Source organism: Cavia porcellus, unplaced genomic scaffold, assembly GCF_034190915.1.
Source record: "Cavia porcellus strain 051 isolate PalLab524CR breed Dunkin Hartley unplaced genomic scaffold, mCavPor4.1 scaffold_30, whole genome shotgun sequence".
NCBI lineage: Eukaryota > Metazoa > Chordata > Mammalia > Rodentia > Caviidae > Cavia > Cavia porcellus.
This window is the reverse complement of record NW_026947513.1, coordinates 8,800,247-8,825,267: the sequence shown is the minus strand read 5'-3', so window position 1 is coordinate 8,825,267 and position 25,021 is coordinate 8,800,247. Positions and strand designations below refer to the sequence as shown.

The window sequence follows — 25,021 nt, the reverse complement described above, 5'->3', positions numbered from 1 at the left end:
CCTCTTTCTTTAAACAGTGAACCAAGAAGTTAAAAAATGCATTTCACATCAAATGAAGTTGTTTAAGGACAAAGCATCCTATTCATATCTATGTCCTCAACATTCAAAACTATAGCATACTAGACAAATGTGGAACAGCAGGCACACAGAAAGAACTCAGCATTTGTGGATGAATGAGTGGATGAGGAAATGACTCTGTTAACCATAGACTGCAGAAAAATGTCACCTTTCACTGATTCCTTTCAGTGGTGCTTCTAGATAAACCAACTTTCTCAAAAGTGTGACCAAGTTTCATAAGAAGTCCATGCTGCTGTTTTCTAAAGAACAAATTTAACAACAAAAATATTACACCTCTAAATTATAGCTTTACAAATGTCTGTTTTCATTTTCTATCATTATATTATGTTTTTCTCTTCAAATTTGGTAGTATTTTTCAAAAGATTTACCTGCACAGGCAATTTGAAACTCCGTTACTAAGCAAATATTTACTTAGCACACAGTAATTACTACTGAGAAATGGGTAAAATAAACATCAGAGTCAAGGAATTTAACCAAGACTAGCAGAAAGCATGATGTAAGAAAATACATTAATATTTAGAGGATGTTCAACAACAACAACAAATGAGCACAAAATCCCAGCTAACAAATACCTTCTTTCTAAAGGATACTAAATTAAATAATCCTAGAAACAGATTTCACTGCTAGCTGTCACACAATCTCCAGGTCAGAAGACATTATAGTATATTAAAAATTTGTAAATCCTAGTTCTTCAAGAATAAATACATCCACCAACATTTTCCAAGTAATTTTACTATTACATAACTTTTTCCTTGCACACTTAAAATTTAAAAATGTAACAGTTCGTAAATATTTTTAGCTACATTTATTGGTATGCAGCACTTTCCAATTTAGGGTTTACTTGGTATATTCAATAGTGGTTTAATATTACTAATGATAAAACAACTTCTAGGAAAATTTCACTTAATTTGTGAGTATGGACACTATTAAAATATAAGTTATTAAATACGCTCCTCATTCAGAGAGGACTTCTGTCAATGGCTAGGGTTTTATATGAGAAGGGAGATCTGTAAATAATATGCTTCTGTAGTAAAAACAAAAATTCACAAAGATGGACTAATTTATACAAAGTCTTGGAACAGCGCTCACTCAGATATTTCCAAAGCTTTTCCAATGCTCAAATTCAATTCAAACAACTTCCAATGGCCCAGAAGTAGCCAAGTTCCATATAAGCATGAGAAGAAGAGTTACGGTGGCCAGAGGCTACATAATGTGGAACTGAGGTAGCAACCCTACACAGATAAAGCCCATATAAAGCAGGCTATGGAGCATGACAGTAGCTCAATGGGGCCAGGAAACTGGTTATTGACGGGGGCAAAGAGTAAGTATGTAAACATATATATGGCAGTATGGCCAAGTTTTTCACTGTCAACAAGGGGAGGCACAAATGAGGAAAGAGGCTAAGCTACAATCAATCTAGCAATGTTTGATTGAGGTAAGAGGTATCAAGATTAGTGCAACTAGTGATTTCTTCGTGATTTTTTAAAATTCTGTATTATTTCTACCCTTTTTTCTGTTTTGCTTTTTTCTCTAAAAAAAATTAGTGCAAGTCATGATTTTTAATGTATTTACATTTATTTTTTAACATATTTATATATTTTTATTAACTCTGTTCTCTTGGAAAGCCTTGGAAAAACAAGGCTTTAACTGCTTGTGTCAATTTGAGTGAGAAACACCCAAGAAGTTAATCAGCACAGCTCTGAGTGTGCCTGAGTATATACGGAAGACAGAAACCCTCCCTTGGTGTGCATGACAACCACCAACAGGCTTGTAGCCCGAAGAGAAGAAGAGAAAACTGAAGGAGGCAGGTTCCCTTTTGTTTCCTCCTCTGCACCTTTGCTTGGATGTCATCTCTAGGTTTCCTGCATAAATCCTTTTGCCTCCTGAGATGCACTTGCAGGGGACACCACAGAGCTCCAGGCCTTCTGCTGAATCCTCCGATGTAGAGTACGCAGATAGCCCTTTTGCACTTTTCCCACCTCACTCTGTGTGTGGTCACTGTAAGCTGACTGGTAAATTCTTATATATTTGTATATCTTGCATTAAGTTTATTTCTATAGTAAGCATTGACTGACAAAATAGTATCTCTGTAACAATTCGTACTGAAATCCTGGTTTCTAGATACTACCAAGTCTTGGTTTCTAGTACTCAAGTCTTGGCTTTTGAAATATCACCTCAACTAGAAGTATCCGGCTCCTTAGTGAAATTGTTATTGAAACTGAAACTAAGAAATTTTTAACAGTTGTGCCAAAACATAAGAAAAGCCTCAAACAATGACAGAGATACATAAAAAGGAAATAGAAGACAGCTTCTAAATTGTCTAATAAAATTTAGAACAGTTTGAATATATATATAGTGATATATATATATATATATATATATATATATATATATATATATATGGTGAGATAACAAAATAAAACAATGAAGTAGGAAACCAGGAGTCCACAGTGAGACAAATCAGAAAATGTAGAATAGGTCTAAGATTTTGAGACATGGTATTTTTCTCTAATTTCTAGTATCAAGATAATCCTATTCTGTCCCACTATCTTCAAAAGACAATACCAGATAATATCTTTTAAATAAATCTCTTATGGTAAAATGCCAACTAATAAATAGAAGAAATATGGAATTTGAAAATTTCCATTAACAGTCATCTAAGTAATAATTCAAGCAAGAACACTCCATAAGTAACTAAGGTATAAAAGTGATATGAGAAATGTGGTATTTCCTACAATCTCCAACTATCTCAAAACAAAAGATTATTAATTAAAAGTGGATATAAAAATAACTTTATAGTTACAGAAATGTAGTAGACACTATCTTTATCAAGTTACCAAGGTAATACAACTAGCAGTAAAACAAACTAACATGCCACAAGAAAGGACACATGAGAATAATATTTTCTGTGATAATCTTTCCATCACAAAATGTGTAACCTGGGTCTAAATATGTAAATATATCAAATGAACTCTAAGTTAGATACATTTTACAAAATGATATTTTTGCAAATTACTAGCCAAAGTCAGGGAAGCCAAGGAAACACTAAGGAACTACTCCAGAATGAAGAAGATTACAAAAACAGGACAACTAATTATAATGCATAATTTTGTACCACTGGTCACCAAAGGTCATAATGAGTACAAATGACGCAATTGAAATAGTTGAGGAAAGGGAAATCTCTGGACAAAGTAAAACAGGAATTCTTCTTATCTTGCAATGTTTCTCTAAATTTGAGCTCATCTTCAATAAGAAATTAATATTTAAATTCTTTATTTAGTTACATAGTTAATTCTATTTTGCCAATTTATCTATTACTTAATGGCTTGTGATTTTTCTTCAAGAAAAAAAGATAATCTTTTAACAATGCTAATAATGATAATAGCAAACACTAGGCTTTTATTAGCTAACAATCACTATTCTAACATGTCTACTCATTAATTCATGTAATTCTCAACATTACCCTCTAAGACAAGTACTTTTACTAGTAACGTTTTACAAATGGAAAAAGTTCGGAACAGAGAAACTGAGTTACTTGTCTAAGGTCACTAATCTAATAAATGTTATATAGAGACTTGAAAACAGGCAGTCACGTTTCAGACTCTCACTCAGTATACAACAGTGCCTACCTCATAAAGGGTGGCTTTAACTTGAGGTTTCTCTAGGTACTATTAACTAAAAGTTGAAAGGCCTTGCATTCCATAATCGTTTACTCTTTTCTCAATGCTCACAGACTAACAAGTTGAAAACATGTTAAGTTCCAAACTTAACACTATTGGAAAGTTTCTAGCATGTGTTTATAATGATTAGCTAGCAAAAATTTAACAGATCACTGTCAAAATATTCACGATATTTTGAAAACTAAACTTTACCTGAAAATTTAGTTGATTTTAGAAACATAATGATTATACTAGTTTAAATTACTGAAACATCTAATCTTTTCTTTTTCTTTTTCGATATCAGAGATTGAACTCATGATCTTGCGCTTGCCAGGCAGACACTTATGCTACTGAGCTAAATTCCCAGCCCCAAAACATTTAATCTTTATTACTTTTCAACTTTTATAAGTTGGAGCTAAAAGCAACTTTCTCTTAACCTATTTCAAACTATTTGCTCTTCTAATTATTTATTCCATAATTCTAAGGTCTATTTCTTTGTATTTCTTATTCTTGTATTCTTTGCCTGCAGATGAGTTACAGGTTCAAGAAATACTCATCTATTTTAATTTTTTTTCAGTTCCCAAGATGTGCCAATGAGGAAGAAAGTAATTCTTCTTGATCCGCTGAAAATATTACAGACAAGTTTTTACAAAATAATTAAATTCAGAGTCCTTATGAATTATAAACCATCTCTTCTTATATGTTATCCTATGCAAACAAAATGTTTTACTTCTAAGAATTAATGATTACATGTTACTATGGAAGTATAAATGAACTAAAAGTGGTAAAATGGCCTCTAAATCCTGCCTGACAAATCCTTAAAATACTTAAAAAATAAACTTTATATTCTAGAAGACACATACAAAAACTCATTTGCAGCTTAAACATTCATCAATCTAAACAAATCACTAACAATGTTTCAAAGATTTCTGATTATTTCTCTTACTATAAAGAAAAATGAAAAATATTTAGTGACACTGAATCAGTTTTTGAAAAAATACTAACCAAGCCTTCCATGAACAAATTTAGAAAATTAAGACACCACTGTGAACTCTAAATGTGTGATTTCTTATAGCAGCTTCTTAAGTCACATAAAAATACTACTGTTAGGCAGGTATGGGGACGTACACCTATAGTCCTGCCAACTCAGGAAGCTGGAGCATGAGGAAAGGTCCAGGCCTGCCTGGGCAGGCTAGCAACATCCTGTCTCAAAATAAAAAGTAAGAAAGGCTGGCATATGCAAGGCCCTAGGTTTCTCTGGTATAGCAAAAGTAAGTGTTTTTCCTAGATTTGATAACAGTAAGAAATTACTGTAACTACTTATAGTTTAATAAAATCTTTTGCGGGGCTGGGGATTTAGCTCAGCGGCATAAGTACCTGCCTTGCTAGCAGGTGGTCGTGAGTTCGATCCCCGATACCGATAAAAATGAAAAAGACCAAAAAAAAAAAATCTTTTGTAATTTCATCAAGAAACACTCTCCCAGATATTCTTTGGGTGCCTTTACAAACTTTAAGTACACTCACTGACTTTGTAATTTTACAGTTGTTATTGTTTCTTTTTGAGAGAAGAGGTCTTTGATAACTCAAACACAGCAACTCTAGTACAATACCAAGCTACAGAATTCAAAAATTTTCCATATATTCTTATGTACTAAAGTGTAACGGTACCTGATATTACTTATTACTAAAGGGTAAAAAAATGCCATTTGTAGCTCGGGAGTGTTTAAATTATATGCCAATAAACTCTCCTTCCTGAACTTACAGGTATTTCGAAGGCATCTTTTTCTCAAGATTTCCATGCTTACTCCACATAGACAATACATTTGTTTTGCTATCTCAAGTTCACTGGTCTTCTCCTACAACGATCCTTATTAAAGTGCAGTTTCATTTTTCATAGTGTAGACATGCACAGTGATAGACAAGCCTGGGTTGAAGTCAGCCAGGGTTTCCCCTGGTTGAGGTTAAAAAGTGTCAAGTAATAGTGAAATCCGTAATAGCCAAAATGATTTTGGGTTCCAAAAGTGAGAGTTACACCCTTGAGAAAATTTAGTCTAAAAGTCTTGAACCCTGAGTGACAAGAACACATGAGACTGCTCTGAAAGAGTAGTTACATTATGTATCATATGACCCATGCTGCCAGACACTACCCACCCACGTATCCCTTCATCCAGAATTACTTTTTGAGGTTTTCCTCAATACGTTTTTCTCATGTCTAGTTTCTCTTGCTTATCAATCTGTAATAGGTAGATGGTTGCTAAGAACTCCTTTTCCCTCTGCCTTCTTCTGAGACAAGCTTCCTAATCACCTGGGGAAGGTCTAGAACTGACCACATGATCTAACTTACTTCCTGCGTTTTTCTCACAAAAGCAGAAGGGGAAAACTTACTTCTCTTCGGGCATGATCCTAAGAAAGAAGTAAGCCTGTGACTGCTAAGAGCCACAGAGCTAGTTTTTAGGGACAGAGAAAATAAAATCCAGTAAATAAAATAAAAAAGAGAAAGACACAACCAGAGTGGACTAGGTCCCTGACTATATACCTGTACCTTCCTATAGTTTCTTCTTGGGACGAGAGAATTCATCTCCCTCTGTTTGGGGCTCCCCACTCTGTATTATGTTGAATTCTAAGTTGACTATCTCATGGAGCCTCTGTACCCAGTTGTTACCTATCTGCCATCTTTGCTCCTCCAACTCCTTGCCAACCATCTGAGGTCCCACCACGACTTGCCGAGCCATCCGAGTTCCCGCTGCTTTGACTCACTAGAGGCACAGTTACATTGAGTTTGGGGGTCAGTGAGCTGAACGGAAAACTGATTTGGCACGGTGCCTATATCAACCTCTGGTGAGTGATGGGAATGGAGCCATTCCATAAATATGGGGCTCCGGCAGATGATATTCTGAGACTGGGCAGGACTGGCAAGTACAAGGGACAGCAGTGACTTCGGTCAGCTGTTCCCTTCCCAAACAGCATTGGTGGAGTGAGCTAGGCCTGGGTCATGTGACCTGGCTGAGACACAATAGGTTATCCAAAATCAAGTTGCAGTGGAGCACACCAACCACACTAATGCAGTGAAGCCTCAAAAGTTTGACTGATCTGGAGGGAGGGGCCAGCATACGCTGTCCCTGTCTGCAACTCACTAGCACACGGCAGTGAGAAGGGTCATCTAGCCAGTGTGCTTCAAAAGAATTGTAACCAACAAAGAAAGAAACTAAGGCCTCCTGGAAGAAGCAAAAAAGATGGGAAGAGGAAGCAACAACCAAAAAACCCCCAAACCCCAACCCTGAGAACACTGACCCAGGACAGGTAAAAACAAAGGAGAATGAGAACAGCAAACATGCAGTATCAGACACAGCACCAGTGGACATAAAGAGATGTATTTAGGCCCTCATAGATGAGTTCAAAAGTGAAATATTTAGCCAAATAAAGCAAGATATAAGAAGATTAATAAAAGAGATACTAAGCACCCCTCAAGCAGACACAGACAGAAGAAAAGAGGAACTCAAACAAAGGCAAGAACCATTTGGTAAAGAATATAAAAAAAGATATAGAATACATGAAGCAGATTCAAAGAGGTCACCAGGAAATTAAAAACTCTATGGAAAGATAAGTCAGCTTGAAAGAAACTAAGCATAGATTATCCAAACTGGAAGACAATTTTGCAATGTGAGAGTATGAAAGGGAAAACTTTTTAAAAATAACAAGTAAACAAGCAGTAACAATACAAAGGCTAGAAGATAAAAGAATCTTGAGAATAAAAACTTGAGGATAACAAATATGAATGAAGAAGCTGGGGTACAAACAACGGAACTACAAAGGTTATTCATAGACATAATTAAGGAAAACTTCCCAAACATAGGAAAAGGAAATGATATTCTGATATATGAGGCATACAGAACTCCAGCCACCTACAACCAAAACAGAGCTATACCCAGACATATAATAATCAAGATCTCAGAAATTCAATATAAGAACAGAATATTAAAGACTTTAGAGACAAGAAACAGATAACCTACAGGGGAAAGCCCATCAGAATCACGGCAGACTTCTCGACACAAACTATCAAGTCAAGAAGAGCCTGGAGCAAAATATTCCAAGCCCTAAAAGAAAATAACCTCCATCCCAGATTGATATACCCTGCTAAACTGTCTCTAGAAATTAAAGGAGAAACAAGATGCTTCCAAGACAAAGAGGAACTTGGGAAATTTGCAACCACCAGTCCAACTATACAGAGAATACTGCAGAGCATTCTAGAGCGAGAGAAAAGTACTAGGATTCCAGGAACAGTGGCAGAGAGGCCTCAATGAATGGAGAAGAAAACAGAATGAAGAAGATAAGCAGAAAACTGATGGCGAAAAAAGAGCATAACAGAAATGAGGCAGAGAAGATTTTATTCAAAACTGATATGATTGATAGTATCAAGTCTGAGAGTATAGGCAACTACAATGAAGATGACAAGACTCTACAATACACATTCTGGTTTGATAACTGCCGGTTTTTGAAGTTCTATACTATACACAAAGTTGTGTTTTTATTAATACTGTTATGTACTGACATATTCAATTATACTATGTCTGATGATATAGCCAATTCTATTGGAGACAACAAGAGACAACACAGGAACCATGGTAGAACTCTTTGTACAACGGTCTTATATGTTTATTTCATTTCATGTATTTATAGGAATATGTTTTGTTTTGCCTTACTACGTTTTGTTTCTCCTTCTAATATAGAAAGGATAGAAATACATGTTAAGATTCATGCATGTATAGAATCTATAAATGGTTTATGACAACCATTATGACACATGATGAAATGAACAGATACTTTGAAGAAAAAGAGACACTAAAATATCCAGTGTTGATCCTGGAATGTCATAATGTGAATACCAGCAACAGTATTATTCTTTGTTCAGAGTGATATTAGCCTGCTTGGGTTTATTCAATCTCAACATAATTGAAGATATGGATAACAGCATGTATGTTTAAGTATATAGGATTGATAACCATATATCTAAGTTTCTGTTGGATAGTTGAACAGAACTGGTTGCAATCTCACTGTTTGAATCCCCATTTTATATGCTCCACTTTAATATCTTGAATAACTATTTGTAAGAAGACAATCCGTAATCATCAACTAGTGATTTTTTTCTTTGAAATTATGTATTATTTGTACTCGTTTTCTGTTTTGTTTAGTCTTTCTTTAAATTAAATTTTAAAAAAAAAGAGACATTACAGTACCCAGTGCTGATCACGGAGTATCATGATGTGAAATCCAGCAATACTATTATTCTTTGTTCAGAATGATTTTAACCTGCTTTAGTTTGTTTAATCTAAACATAAATGAAGACATGGGTAACTTGTTTAAGCGTATAGGATTGACAATCATGTTACTAAGTTTTTGTTGGACAGTGAACAGAACTGTTTGTAGTCTCGCTGTTTGAATTCCCACTTTACATGTTTCATTTTTGTAACTTGAACAACTATTTGTAAACGACGATGTGTAAACATCAACTAATGATTTCTTACTGTTTATTTTTTTCTCTGAGCGTATGTATTATTTCTACCTATTTTCTGTTTTGTTTAGATAAAATTTTAAAAAGTTTCATATTAATATAGTTTGATCTTCTTGTTTACCTTCCAGCTGTGCCACCTTTCTTAAGCCTTACATACTTTAAAATCATGCAGCCTTCTTGTTTACCAATTATTTAACTGGATCATTTATTAATATATAAACGAACTGTAAGATTTCCCATCTTTTAAGATATAAAATTATGTCCCCGTCACATGCATCTACCTTTGGGTATTGGTCACATTACTTCTGCTTTTGAAGGCCAACAATACTTACTGTGTTCACCTCGCTTTAACCCACTTCAGACCTTTAACTTCACCACTATAGTGAAACCACTCTCATCAAATCCTCAACAGCTTTAACTCTTACTCCTTCAATCCAATGGTGAAGTCCCAGTTGTTATCTACACCTCTTTCGGGAGCATCTGACACTGGTTGGGCCCTCTTTCTTAAAATACGTTCTTCACTCAGTTTCCAGAACCACAACTCTTGCCAGTTTCCTCCTTTCTCACTGGCCACTTTTCTCAGTCTTTTCTCCTGGATCCCTCTCTGCTTCTTCACCTCACCAGCCTCAGTTTTCCACCCTCTTTTTGTATCAGCAAAAAATCTTGATCAGTATTTTTCACCTTTTTTTTCAAATCATTATTGATCAACCTATGAGCCTATTCAGCTTTTTTCCCTAATTCACTCCACCCTACCAAATTTTAATGCCAAAGGTACAAAAAGGATTTATTCCTATCCTGATTCTCACCATTATCCTGAATTCAATAACACAGCAAATTCTGCCAACTATTTTTCAAAATACGTCATTAATCAGACCTCTCTGCCACAAGATCACCATTACCTGAGTGTACTATCAGTGTAGCAAGTCTCCCACTATACTATTGACCCCTTCCCTAAGAGTCTAATGTCCATTCAATAACTATACTAATCTCTTTAAAAAATAAATATCATCACTTGCTCAAAACTCCTAGATGGAGTTATACTTGCAACACACTTATAATAAACCCCATAATCCTTACTAGGCCTTAGGAGATCTAGCCTGTTCTATCTTCCTGCTTTTATTAATCCTTCCCCTCATTCTTAGTAATCTCCTACTGCCTTCCAGCTGTACCACCTTTCTTAAGCCTTACATACTTTAAACTCATGCAGCCTCAGGGTCTTAACTTTGCTGTTTCTAAACCAGGGATACACTTCATCTGTACGTTCCTCTGGCTTACTGCCTATCATTATCCACAACCAAATACCCCTTCTTTGACTTCTTCTATGAATAGATGATTTAAACAGCACCTGATCTAATGGGTTACTGACTACTCTGTTACTCTAATTTATTTTTATTCCATAATTTATCTATACCAGCAGCTGTGTGGTATACATGAATATATGCATACCTACACACACTCCAACTAGTTGACTGTCACCCTCAAAGTGTCAGCTCCATAAAGGCAGGATATTATTTTGTTCACTGCTCTATCCCAAAGTCTAGAATAATGCCTGCCATACCTAGAACAAATTCTTCATAATAAATGAAGCAAGTAAATCTGATTGCTGCCACTTGAAATCAATCAAATCATTAGTAATCAAGTATCCTTACAACAAATTCATTTCCTAAGATAATATGAGTCTCTGTTTCTTGCCACACATAACAAACATGTAACTAAAACATACTGCTCATATTTTTAAAATAAAAAATTCCTATGTAAAAAAGGAAGACACTATAATATAAAGCCACTCAACAAAGTATGATGAAAATATAGTTATTAAGCATTTATTTAGTTTTATAATAAATTAAGCCTCCAGTACTGAATGTAGTATTTATTTCTATGGGCATTTCTAAAAATCATTTGACAAATCTATGCCTAGTCCTAAATATATGTGGACTTAAATCTTAACTTTCGCTATTTCGAAGCTTCCAATTACATATTTAAACAGAGTATAGTCTAACATCATGATCAGATTCATGCAATTAAGCATGCTTATTAAAAAAACAGATGAGGTAAGTTTACACAACTACCACAACATATCAACCTTCAACTATCTCACACTGCAATCTGGGATATGCTTACTTTTGCTAAGGTTACAGGTTCTGGATGACTGGGTGTGCAGCTACTACACAGAAACCTATTATTATAGAGCTGTAAGCACTATCATTAAAATATTTGGTACTAGTCAAAACATGGAAAATAATGATATTCAAATTCTAAACACTTACAATATATAATTGAGAAATGAAACAAATGTGTAAGCTAACTTATAAGGTAAAAAATTTCTTGGTACTCTCTAATTACTTACGCTTTTCCAGTCCCATCCCCATCCCTTTCCAAGAAGTTTAATACAGTGTTTAACAAGAACTGCATTCAAATTCTTCACTGGAATTAAATTCAAAAAAGCAACTGAAAATGGATAGTAATAAGTCTGAGTCACTATCTTTAGCTCTTCATTCATCAGTGAAGAACTACTTTGTTAATATTTAAGTTCTTGTCTCCCTGTGCTTACACACCATTTTTCGTAACCTAACAAAATCTTTCCAATCCATGAACTATCAAAATTATTCATGAATAAAACAGATGTCAACTCCCATACTCAGATTTTTTAAAAAAAATACTTGCTGAACTGAAGTTTTTAAAGAGGGTTTCTCCCTTTTCTTTTAGGCACACATAGATCTATAGCTCCTAAGAACACCCTTTACTTGAACTTACAACCCACTCAACTACCCACTGTTTTCTTGCTTCTCCCTTAACTAGGGTGTTGTCCATTGTTTCTACATTGTGTCTGCTCTGTTTTTATAATTATTAGACAATATGTATAACAAAATTTACCATTTTAAGTGTATAATTTAGTGGCATTAAGTACATTCACAGGATGATGCTATCATCACTATAATCAATCTCCAGAACTCTTTTTCACTTTGCAAAACTGAAATTCAATATACACCCACTACTTAATTCTTCATTTCCTTCCCCAGACTCTACTTCCTAGAACTCAGATTCCGGCTACTCTAAGTACCTCATCTAAACAGAACCAGCAGTGTTCATATTTTTGTGATTAACTTACTTCACTAACCATAATGGCATCAAGATTCAGCTATGTTGCACATGTGTCAGTATTTTTCTTCCTCTTTAAAACCAAATCATATTCCATTATATTCAATTCCACATTTTACTCATCCACTCATCTCTGATGTACATTTGAGTTACTTCCACTTAAGATTTTTTTCCTTGTTCTCCATTCTAATATTTAAATGAATTTTGTAAGGGTTAATCAATGACCTTTTTTCCTTGCTGAATCTAATCATTTTTCCACATATCGTATTTCTCTAAATCTAGTTATTAACCAATTTTTGTCTTTCTCCTATCTCCCATTATTTGGGGGTGAGAGGATGTGAAGAGGGAAGAGAAAATAAATTCTTTAAAAAAGATTTATACACTGTAAAGAAAATAAAAGGTAAAAGATGTTGATGAACCAGGAAAACTAAATGAACCTAAGGTATAAGCATGAACAACATATACATAAGACTCTTTATAATAGCTATTAAAGATAAGCCAAGAAAGAAACAAAATCAGTCATAAGATTGACAGGATAAACACAAAACTTCCGCTCAGGAATACATGTTCTCTTACTAGGGAGGCCAAAAAGGAATATTCCTCATGAAGATATTGTTTGTAGTATAATAGGTTATGCTCTCAACTTTTTAGTTTTGTATCCCTCTTGAAAACATTCTCCTCTTCTGAAGTTCATGACACTGTTCCTTCCTGATTTTCCTTCCAAACCTCTGAGGTCAATTCTGATTTCATTAGTGAATCCCTGGCATTATTGCCAGTATTCTGACAAAGCTAGTCTCCTTCCCTTTCCTTCTTTCAGTGAATTTTCAAATCTTATGACTGTAACTATTATATCATTACATGAGTGAATCACAACTCTATACTACTAGTTTTGTTTATAGAACATAACCATTACAAAGCTATAAGCTAGAAGTAATGAACACTTTTCTTCTTTCCAACTACATGGTAAAAGAAAAAGGTAACAATGGAAGTAAAAACGAAATTTCTTCCAATGAGATATTAACATCTCATTTTATGAGACTAATCAAGACTGAATTTGAAACTAATAATTTAATTATACAATGTAAAATACTATAAAATTGAAAAATGTCTAAATGGTCTATTATTTTGAACATTCTAGAATAAACCACACTGAAACAAGACACAGAGGCAGAAAATTATCAGGTGTTAGAGGAATTCTTACTGAGGAACTCTTATTCAAGTTCTTATCTTTAAAATGTGAAACCAGATTTTCTAAAATGTTAAATAGTGTAAGTTTTATGTGATTCCATCCAGATTAACCATCTATAGAGTTAAAAGATTTCTAAGTATAAAATACGTACACAGGCTATGTAGTTTATGCTACTTTTTTATCATGCATTTCTTATGTACTTTATATATGTAATATAAAATATGTATCGAAATATGTACTACAAAGTAACAGAAATGTTATAATTTTTAAAAAAATAAGTCAAGGTCATATTCAAATTTAAAATCCTAGCTAATACTTACAAATTTTTAATTTTTGTTATTTGCAATTTATATGATTTCTATCATATTTGCTTCTAAAATGTCAAGTTTCATTCATTTGAACAGGAAAAAGGAAGACCTAAGCCTAAGACTTGTTTGAGAACAAAAAAAAAGAAAGAAAAGAAAAAGCTCTTTAAAACTGACCTTCTTTGAAAAAGAGAATACTATCATTAAAAGAAAGACCTTACACAAAAGCAACAGGAATAAAATATTTCCTGCAAAGTAGAGTTTAATTCAGTGAATCTCCTGCAATAACATAAACTTAAACATCCAGAACTTATATCCAGAGTCCCTCCTCCCACCTCCTTCCCCAAACCAACGAATGACAAAGCAAAATTTGACACATATTGATATGCAACTGTTTCCCAACTGTTGGGGAAAAGGTTGAAAAGAAGAAAAGAAAAATATGATATTGAAAGAAGCCTGCTGTTTTCTAGATAGTCCATCACAAACAGTGAAAAGTGGACAGTCCTCATTTTTACCTTCTGCAGAAGGTTCTGTTACTGTACTCCAAACTTGAGGTATCCCTTGAGTCTGTGAACACAGCAGAGGAGAAATGTAGAATAATTCAGGTATATGGAAAATCATAGGCAAATTCACAATCTTAGAATAATCTTTCCTTAAGTCATATGAAATCTTCATATGATGACTACATATTGGGGGAAAAAATGAGACACAAAACATTGTTTATATGTTTCTACAGAACAGAAATGGTCAAATTCTCCAGAGTATAGAAAGATGTGTTAGGTAGTTTGCTCTCTGCATCCTTTTCTAATGTGATCTTTATTTCAGAGTAAAGTCAAAAAGTGTTTTTTAAAAAAAAGATAGTTGTCTCATAGTGAAGTATACTTTACAAACTAAAAGGTTATAATTAATCCTGGCAAAGTGGTAAGTGTTATAAACCACATCTCCAACATTCAAGTGTCCTGAAGAAAAAGAAAATGAATGTCAATATTCCAAGAGAAAGAAAAGTAGGAAAGGAGAAAACTAGTAAGACCAAAACAAGCTTTATGAATAGATCTGAAATGAAAGCAACGGAAACTCTGAAATCCTGACAATGAAATCATGATTAACATACATAAGCACTTATTATGAGTGTTCTGACCTCATCTGGACAATTTTATAATTTGCAAAAAGCTTTTTATTATGAAAAATAAAAGGTATATTTTTGTGGGATACAAAGTCAACTCTAATACAAAATTGTGTTTGCCTAATATGTATACTGAAGAAATGGTTATGCTATGTTCCTAGCAAAACCTAAATAAAATTATCTTAAATATTAGTTAACAGAATGAATAATATGTTTGTGTCACCTATACTTTGCATAGAAGAAACTAACTACACAAAAGTCTTTTTGCTAGTGGTAAAAATGATGGCTTCTGTCATTGTGTAATCAGACTCCAACTCCAGAACAGGTCTTCTCTTGTATAAACTGCTTTCTGTGGGTGATGAAAATCCAATACTCTATTGATGACTCTTAATGACCAGTAAGAGCTTCTTCTCAAACTAAAAAAGGTAAAAATATTGTGAGAAGATGAAACTAATTAAAATCTAATTTATTAAAATAACATAAGCACTTGTAAGCATATTAAGAAGTTGTGTCTTTTGAAATGTGTTATGTTAATCACAAATACCACAGAGTTGCTAACCCAGGAGGAGTGCTTTTCAGTGAAGGAATAATCAGAATGAAAAGTAAATGTCCCCTAATGCAATTTTCCTGGGCTTCCTTAACCTCTGCAGGCAGACAGATGTGCTTTTCCTTTCATTATTCCACAATTTCTTCTATATAATCTTAATTACAGATCATGACGCATCCCTTTATTAATGCATTTTTCTTTACTAATAGACTATGGACAAGTGGAGGACAGAGAACACATTCTTCATCTGTGTCTCTTCAGTACCAAGGACAATACTTTACACATAATAAACATTTACTAAAATATAATTACTGTATGAAAATTAAATGAACCCTTCCTTAAGCCTAGCAGGTCCAAAATCACAAGTTGCAAAAACCTTGAATTTATTCTAGACACAAGGGGAAGTTAATCCAAATATTCCTTTGAAACCCTTCTCAGAATTCATATTTTATTCTTCTTCTATACCATACTGGACTCAATGTTAGTTTTCTTGCCTGTAATGACTCCATCTTTCTATAACTCTTCTCCATCATAAGACTCTCTAAAATGAGAACCTGCAACCACTTCTAACATTTTGTGTAATGATAAAAGTGATAAACATACTACCTCCCATACACACAATAACTACTACTAATAGCTGCTACAATAATATCCTTCTTTGCTATGAAACTCGACACAAACCAAATTTCCTTACTAGAGTTTCCCAGGCAGCCATTATGAATTGAAAAGCAGTACTATTATGAGCGTGCTGTACTCAGGGATTGCAAGGAAAACAACTGCATTACAGGACACATAGCTTGTAGTATTATTTTATAATAGTAACCCAAAGAGTTACATACAAGAAATATAGGAAATGTGTCCACACGCAAAGGATTCAGCTGAGGGCCTGGATCCCAGAGCAACAGCCTGCATGAGTCCAGCTAAAGACCTAGAGTCCATGACAATGGCCCCCATGAGTCCAACTGGAGGCCTACAGCCCATAATAGTATGTTATGCAAGTCTGTTTAACAAATCTGTGCTGGGAAGACCCAAAGGTCAACAAGATGAAGGCCCTACAAAAAGAAAATATTTTTCATCCCCCTAATTTCTGGAATTTAACACCCATGGTCACGAAGTTTTCTGTTATATTTCCTTTTATATAATGTTTATAACAATTTTTTGCTGCCCTAAACAGAAACAAAATAGTCATCATTACTTTTTCTCAAGGCTTTAAATACACTTCTAAACAATCATTTTTAACTCCTACAACTCTCTCCTTTCAAACAATTTCAAAATGAAATGTTGGTAAGTAAAAAAAGAATGAAATCTTCCTAAACATCCAAATATTTAACTTGTAAAGCCTAAATTTACAATTACCTTAGGAAAGAAGAGATCCATGCTGAACAGGGTAGAAAGACTATCTCACGTCGTCAAGGTTTTTTTTTTTTTCTAACTTTATTTTTGCTTTTTTTAAAAAAAGGACGATTATACAGAATTTTTAAAAAACAAAATTAAAACTAGTTGATACATTGCATACTGTTATCTAAAAAGTAGCTGTTTAACTTACAAGATTTACACATGAAAAAATGATCAAACAATGAAAATTCAAACTGTTCTTTTTGATGAACTTATAGAGATTAGTAGTATAGTTATCTATTTTGTACACACACACACACACACACACATATATGTATACCTACATACATATAATCTTTTCCCTTCTTTCTTTTCTCCCTTCCCCTATCCCAGTTGTTCTTTCCTTCCTTTCTTTCCCTTTCATTTCACAATATCTACTATACATTTTGGACCTTACTACTCTTTTTTAAAACACTAGAGAGATTATACAATTATTTATACATGCAACTTTTAGTTTATGAGTATAGTCTCAAGTTGCATCCATTTGCCTATGAAAACCTCGTTTATACTTCTTTATAGCTCCGTAATACTCTGCTGTATAAAAATACAACATCTTTTTTTATCCATTGCTTTTTTATCCATATCCTATCCACTGATGGGCATTTGGCTTGTTTCCAAGATTTAGCTATTACAAATTATGCTGCTATAAACATAGATGCACATACACTGCTATGACATGATGTTTTTGCTTCTTCTGGGAAAATACCCAGAAGGGGAATAGCTAGATTGAATAGGACCACCATTCCTAGTTTTTTGAGGAATCTCCATACTGATTTCCACAGTGACTGTATCAGTATATACTCCCACCAAAAATGCCTCATTATTTGTTATTGGTTGATTTCTTCATGACAGCCATTCTTTCTGGAGATGGAATTTCACTGTCTTTTAAATTTACACTTCTTGAATGATCAGTGATGTCGAACATCTCTTCATGTACTTATTTGCCATTTATATTTCTTCATCTGAGAAGTACGTGTTCATCTCAGATGTCCATTTTTCGGTTGGGTCTTTGAATTGGGTGGTCCTGATGCTTTTCAATTCCTTCTATGTTCTAAATATAAGTTCTTTGTCTGAAGGACAGTGAACTAAATTGTTTCCCATTCTTTTCACTGTTGGTGATTTCTTTTGATGTGCAAAGACTTTTAATAAGATGAAATCCCAGTTAACTCTTTGAAATACTTCCTGTGTGGTTTGCATTTTGTTGATGAAGTGTTTGCCTATCCCATGTCTTCAAGATTTCTGCCTACGATATCTTTCAGTAGATTTAGTGTTTCTGTTCTAATATTTGATCCAGTTTGACTTTAGTTTTAGTGAACTGTGTTAGGCATGGGTCTACTTTTAGTCTTCAATATGTGGAAAGCCAACTTTTCAGCACCATTTATTTAAGAGGCTATCTTTCTTCCAGTGAACATATTTAGTCCTTCTGTCAAAGATAAAGTAGCCGAGTGTCTCCCTACTTGCATGTGAATCTTCTAATCTGTTCCACTGATCGTCAGGTCTGGTTTTGTTTTTTTTTTTTTTTTTTTTTTTTTGCGGGGGGGTGGGGGGGGGAGTATTGCCCGCTGATTTCATCACAGTAGCTTTGTAGTATAATTTCCAGTCAGGGATTATGATGCCCCCTTGCTTTGCCTTTGTTGCTAAGGATTGTCTTTGCTATTCTAAGTCTCTTCTGTTTCCAAATGAATTTTAGGAATGTTTTGTCTAGATCTGTGAGGTATGCAAATAGTGTTTTGATCAGGATTGTCTAACAGTTTTGGGAGTATGGTCATTTTCACAATGCTGGTCCCTCCTATACAAGAGCATGGGATATCTTTCCATTTTCTGATATCCTTTTCAACATCCTTTTTTTTTAAATAGAGTACTATAGTTTTCAAGGTATAGATCTTTTACTTCCTTTGTTAGATTGATTCCTAAGTATTTCATTTTTTTGCATGCTACTGTGAAAGGTTTTATTTTCATAGCTTCTCTCTTAAAGAGTTTGTTGCTTGTATACAAGAATGCTATTGATTTTTGAGTGTTGACCTTTGTATCCCGCTATGGTGCTTAATTTGCTTATTAACTCTAGTAGTCTTTTGATGGAGTTTCTGGAGTCTTCTATGTACAGTATCATGTCATCTGCAAATAGTGACAATTTTATTTCTTCCTTTCCTATCTTTATTCCTTTTCTCTCTTTCTCGTTAAACTGCTCTGACTAACATTTCCAGAACTATATGGAAAGGGGTTCTCACAGCAGACATCCTTGTCTTGTTCCTGACCTTAAGAGTGAAAGCTTTCAGTTTTTGTCCGTTCAGTATGATGTTGACTGTTGGTTTGTCATAGATGGCTTTTATCAGATTGAGGTACAGATTATATATTCTGATTTTCTGTAGGGTTTTTAATAGTAAACAAGTGTTGGACTTTATCAAAAGCTTTTTATGCATCTACTGCGATGATCATGGATTTTTATCTTTGGTTCTGTTGATGTAGTGTATTAAATTTACTCATTTGCATATGTTGAGCCATCCCTGCATTCCTGGAATGAATTTCATTTGGTTGTGGTGAATAATCTTCTTGATGATTTGCTGCATTCTGTTTGCTAATATTTTATTGAGAATGTCTGCATCAATGTTCTTTAGGGATACTGGCACATAGTTCTCCTTTTAGGCAGGGTCTTTCTCTGGTTTTGGTATCAGGGTAATACTTGCCTCCAGGAATGAGTAAGGGAGAACTGGTTCCCTTTCAATTTGATTAAAGAGTTTGAGGAGTAGTGGTGTTAAATTTTCTCTAAATTTTTTGTAGAATTCAGTCATGAATTTATCAGGACCTGGGCTTTTTTTGTCAGTTAGTTTTTAATTACATTTTCAATTTTAGTAATTGATATTGGATTATTCAACATTTTTTATATATTCTTGGTTCAGCTTTGGTAATTCATACGTTTCTAGGACTCTCTCCATTTCTTGTTTTCCAGCTTATGCAAATAAAGATTTTTGAAGTAGGTTCCAGTGGTCTTCTGAATTTCCACAGGATCTGTAGTAATTTCATTCTTCATTTCTCACTGCATAAACCTCAGTTTTTCCTTTCTTTTCTTGATAAGGTTGGCTAAGGGCTTATAAATTTTGTTTATGTTTTCAAAGAATCAACTCTTGGATTCACTAATTCTTTGTATTGTTTTCTTAGTCTCAATTGCTTTAATTTATGCTCTGACTCGCTTCTATGGGCTTTGGTCTTGACTTGTTCTTTTTCTAGAAGCTTGAAGTGCAGCACTAGGTTGTTCATTTGTGCTCATTCTGCTTTCCTGATGTGAGAATTCACTGCTATATATTTCCCTCTTAGGATCACTTTTATTGTGTCCCACAGGTCCCAGTATGTTGTATCTGCATTTTCATGTAGTTATAGATGTTGTTTAACTTCTTCATTAATTTAATCTCTAAGTCTTTGGTTGTGCAGGACGGTATTATTTAATTTCCATGTGTTTATGTAGTTTTTGCAATTCCTTTTACCATTAATTTCCAATTTCAAGTGTATGACTTCTAATGTCCTCTATTTTGATGTTTCTTGTACTTGTTCCTGATGGACTATACATCTGATATTGCATTTTGCTTTTTCATTTTGTCATTTTCACCTCCTGGCTTAACATTTTGGTCTTTTCAGTCCCACAAATCTCAACTGTCTATCATATGTATCTTAGGGTCCCACTGTGTGGCTGATGTTCACCCAGTTGCTGGGTTCTACAGTATAGGGGAGGGGTCAATCAACCACCTGAATTTCTCCTGTGGGCCAGTTGTGTGAATCCTATATTCTTCCTAAGCTGACTAGCCTAATAGTATTAATGAAAACCAAGTCTTAAATCATTTTATTACTGCAGTTTCAGATTGTTCTGGGTTGCCCAACCCACCTGTCCAAGGTGCACGTCTTGGCCAGTACCCTACTGTGTCACTGGGGGTCTCACAGGCCCAGCTGGGCTCCTCCGGATGTGAGGAGGCCTCACTTGCCAGCCCACCCAGGGTTCTCTGTATGGAAGAAGAGCTCAACCACACTCTCACTTGCTCGCCAAGGACCTCCACGTGGGGAGATCATTTGCCAAGGGTCCTGCTGACCCATGGGCCATAAGGTTGTAGCGGGGGACTCACTACTCTTCCACGGGTCTGCCAAGGTCCTCTGGGTCAGGGCAGGGATCACCAAGACTCCCACCAATCCACCGAGGTACTGTAGGTGGTGGAGAGGGTCAGTGACAGTCCCATGGGCTGCTGAGGTTGTCCAGGTGTGGGGGATGGGTGACGGAGGCTTCTCGGATGCTGAGGTAGTTCAGGTTCAGGGGAGGGGCTGCCAAGGCTCTCTCTGGCTGTTGAGGTTATCCAGGTGTGGAGGAGGGGTAGCTAAGGCTCCCCTCAGCTGCTGAGGTCCTGTCAAGGTTTTTATCTATCACAGCCCCTAAATCTTGTATATAACCAGTAATTTTCTATCTATATTTTCTTGTATTAGGTATCTCACTACTATTTAACTATGTCCAGTAATTCCCGTAACTCAGAGAATTTATCCAAATCTACTTGAAATGTACTACTAGTTTGTTTTTTTTTTTTTTGGGGGGGGGGTCTTTTTCCTTTTTGATAGGTACCGGGGATCGAACTCATGACTGCCTACTTGCAAGGCAGATGCTTATGCCGCTGAGCTAAATTCCCAACCCCGTACTACTAGTTTTTGAAATGAGTTTCATTTACATTAGACTCCTGCCATATGCAACTTGACCAGGTATTGTCTGCGCACACACACACACACACACACACACACACACACAACTGCATTCAAGTTACCACTGAAATTTTTCTATGTAAGAGCAGAATCAGTTTCTGCATAATGCAATGCTGCTTTTGTCCAAATAGCAATATTCCAAAAATCCTGAGTACTTTTCATCAACATTTTCACACTATGATAATACGGAGGCTGTAAGATTAAAAATTACAATTGAAATAGGAAAAATATTCACACAGAAGATAAAAAAGCTCAACAAAGTGATCAAAATAGGAAATTTAAAGGAGTTTTAGGAAATACCGTCACTTGGGGATATATTTATATACAAAATAGACAAAGACCTCTGCTCTCCAAGGTTTTTATACAGAGAAAGAGAAGAAAAGGAAAACAACCATGGAAAGTCTAAATATAATACCTTAGAAGACAACAAATGATATGGGGGGATTAACTATGAAACCAAGTAGAGGATCATGAGTGCTAGTGAGGAAAAAGAGAGCAACAGTGCATTCTGCAGTTTTAAACAGGATAGCCAGAGGAGGCTTCAATGAGGACAGCAAGGTCTTTGGTAAAACCTTAAACTGAACCAACAGATGTAAAGGAGCTAACCATAGGGAAATCTGCACTCCTGCTTGTGGAACAGCAAGGGTCTGGCTTGGCAGAGTAGTGAGCATGATGGATGGACACGAATGTAACTTTGTGAAGTGAGAGGAACAGGCAAGTCTTTGTAAAGATTTTGGCTTTTTTCCTGTACCATGATGACACTGAGCAGATAAAGATTTGTATTTTAAATAGATTACTTTTCTAGATGAAGAACCACAGCAGATCACAGGTATAAAGTGGGAGAGAAACATATCCCAACTCAATTACATTTCTTTGATATTTTTTTCATTTATTCAAATAAACTAGAGGCTTCTGCAGACACAGGACTAGTAAGAAAAGCTGTCCTTTTATAAAAAGACATGTACCTCTGTCTATATTAGTAAAGCAAATACCAAAGGCAAACACAGGCATTTCTATATCATAGTTCCCTTCCTATCCAGGAAAGATTTCTATCAAACAAAGAGAACCAAAGATCTGTCAAGTGGCCCGGACAGTTACCTGGGAGACGCCCATATAACAAGACAATCAGTGCTGCTATGTACAGTCTCCACCTAATCTTCCAGAGCCTGGGTCACCTTCCAGAAGCCCACATCCTAGTCTTCTGTTCAATTCTACATAAATTTCAGCCTTCTTCCCTCTGTAAGTCTCATATCCTGCATACAGCTTTCATGCTGAAGCACATTAATAAATCTGTGTTTTTCACCCTGTTTAGCAATATATTTTCAGCTCATTTCGTAGACTAAGATTATTAACATATCAGAGGGAACAAAATAAATTTAAAACTTCCAAGCCAGCAATGATGGTAACTGAACCAGATAATAGGATGCAAGTTACACAGAAAAATATTCTTTCATTAGAACAGTTAAGTGGACTCCATTCAATGTATCACAAATCAAATCCTAAAACTTACTAGTAGCAACAGACTATAACAGATCACCAATTCTCTTAACCACTTAACATTTTACCTAGAACATCTGGGCAGGTGTTCTTTCAACTAGTCAATTCTTATACTGGATAAGTTTGATAAAGTTGCTGCTTTTGTATTTCCTGTTATATTATCTTATAAAAATTAATGAAAATGTGCAATTTTTGGTCATCCCATATTTAAATAATTTGAATGGTAAGTGATTAATACTAAGTACTGCTAACATACTTCATATAATGTATACTAAGATTTATACTATTTCAACACTTTCATTTATATTCATTTCATTCTATTTCTATTCTTTTCTATTATCTTTAAATGACACAGGAAGGAAAAATGAAACATGTCTTTAAATTTCAGCATCTTTAAGTCAGTGATGTTTCTTCCTATTTCTTTTTTCTTTTCCCATTGTATTTCAATAGATATCTCTTTTATAAAAGTAAAGATAAACATGCAAGCAAGTCATGAACCTTCTTCCACATTAAGAAATACTGGGCATTGGTGAAATCATTTCTGTTTCCCATTTCCAAATATCTAGTATGGACATCTAGTAAACTTTGCTATTTCTTTATACCCCTATTTGGTGATGTGTGCTAGCTTCCTCACAATTTTATTATTTAAATTTTTGGAGAAAAATACATGGTATAGCACACTTGCGTTTTGCTGGACATGACAGCATATACCTGTAATCCCAGCTATTCTGGAGGATCACAAATTCAAGGCCAGCCTGGGTAACCCAGTGAGACTACCTCAAAATAAAAATAGCAACAGATGGAGATATAGCTCAGCAATCACTGTGTCCAATATTCAGTAAAGTATGATACATAGACAGATAGATAGACAGATAGGAAATAATTGCTTGGCTTTCATAGAAACGTTTGATAAAAAGATATTTGGGCCAACTGGGATATGAATACTTCTGTTCTACTTTTTATTTTTAGCTTCCAAACATTAATGACTGAATTAAGACTTTAAGATACAGACTTCTGGGTCTTTAAAATTACTGTCCATAACATAAGTTCAGGACTTAAGAATCCAAAAGGGTAAACACACGTAACACAATTCTACCATGTGACTTCAGTCACTCTCCCTCTTATTCATAGTTTAGCTTTTCAAGGTTTTAATTACACAGTCTACCAAGATGCAAAAGTATTAATGGAATATTCCAAAAATAAACCATTCATAAGTTTTAAACTGTCATTCTAAGTAGTATGACAAAATCCTGTGCAATTCAGCTTGGTACATAAATCATTCCTTTGTCCAACACATCCATACTTTATAAACTACCCACCCTGTGAAAGAGATCACACATTCACTCTTTTATTACAGTATATTTTATAAGTGTCCATTTTATTATTAGCTGTTATCATGTCTTACTGTGCCTAACTGAGAAACTAAACCTTATCGTAGGTACATATATACAGGAAAAAGTTAAGTAGGGTGTGGTACCGTCTACAGTTTTAAGCATCTTCTGAGGGGGGGTCCTGGAACATACTCTTACAGAGAAAAGAGGACTTCTATAACGGAAGACTTCATAAAGGCCTCAAGTAAGGAAATGCTTAAGAGATCTGGCCTCTAAAAGATTTTAGAAACTATTCTCCATAACTAAAAAGAAAATTCAGGATTTCCAAGTGATTATTTGATAAAATTTTTGTAATAATGACATATATTAGGTAAAACAATGCTTCAAAACTTCAAGGTCTCAGAGATTAATTATCTTATTTACTCTAATTAAAGTATCAAATTATCTGAAAGTAGCCTGGTGCTTAATGAATCTAAGAAAGATAAAAACTGCTTTTCAAAACCAAAAATGGAAAAGGTATTTATTAAAATATAGTGTCATAAAAAGTATCATTTAAATTAG

The 25,021-nt window shown here is 34.6% G+C and overlaps 1 protein-coding gene across 2 annotated transcripts in view; it reads right to left on the bottom strand.

Annotated features, from left to right (window-relative positions):
- Positions 1-25,021, bottom strand: part of Stim2 (stromal interaction molecule 2) — a 144,841-nt gene that overhangs the window by 37,996 nt on the left and 81,824 nt on the right. The window lies entirely within an intron of this gene.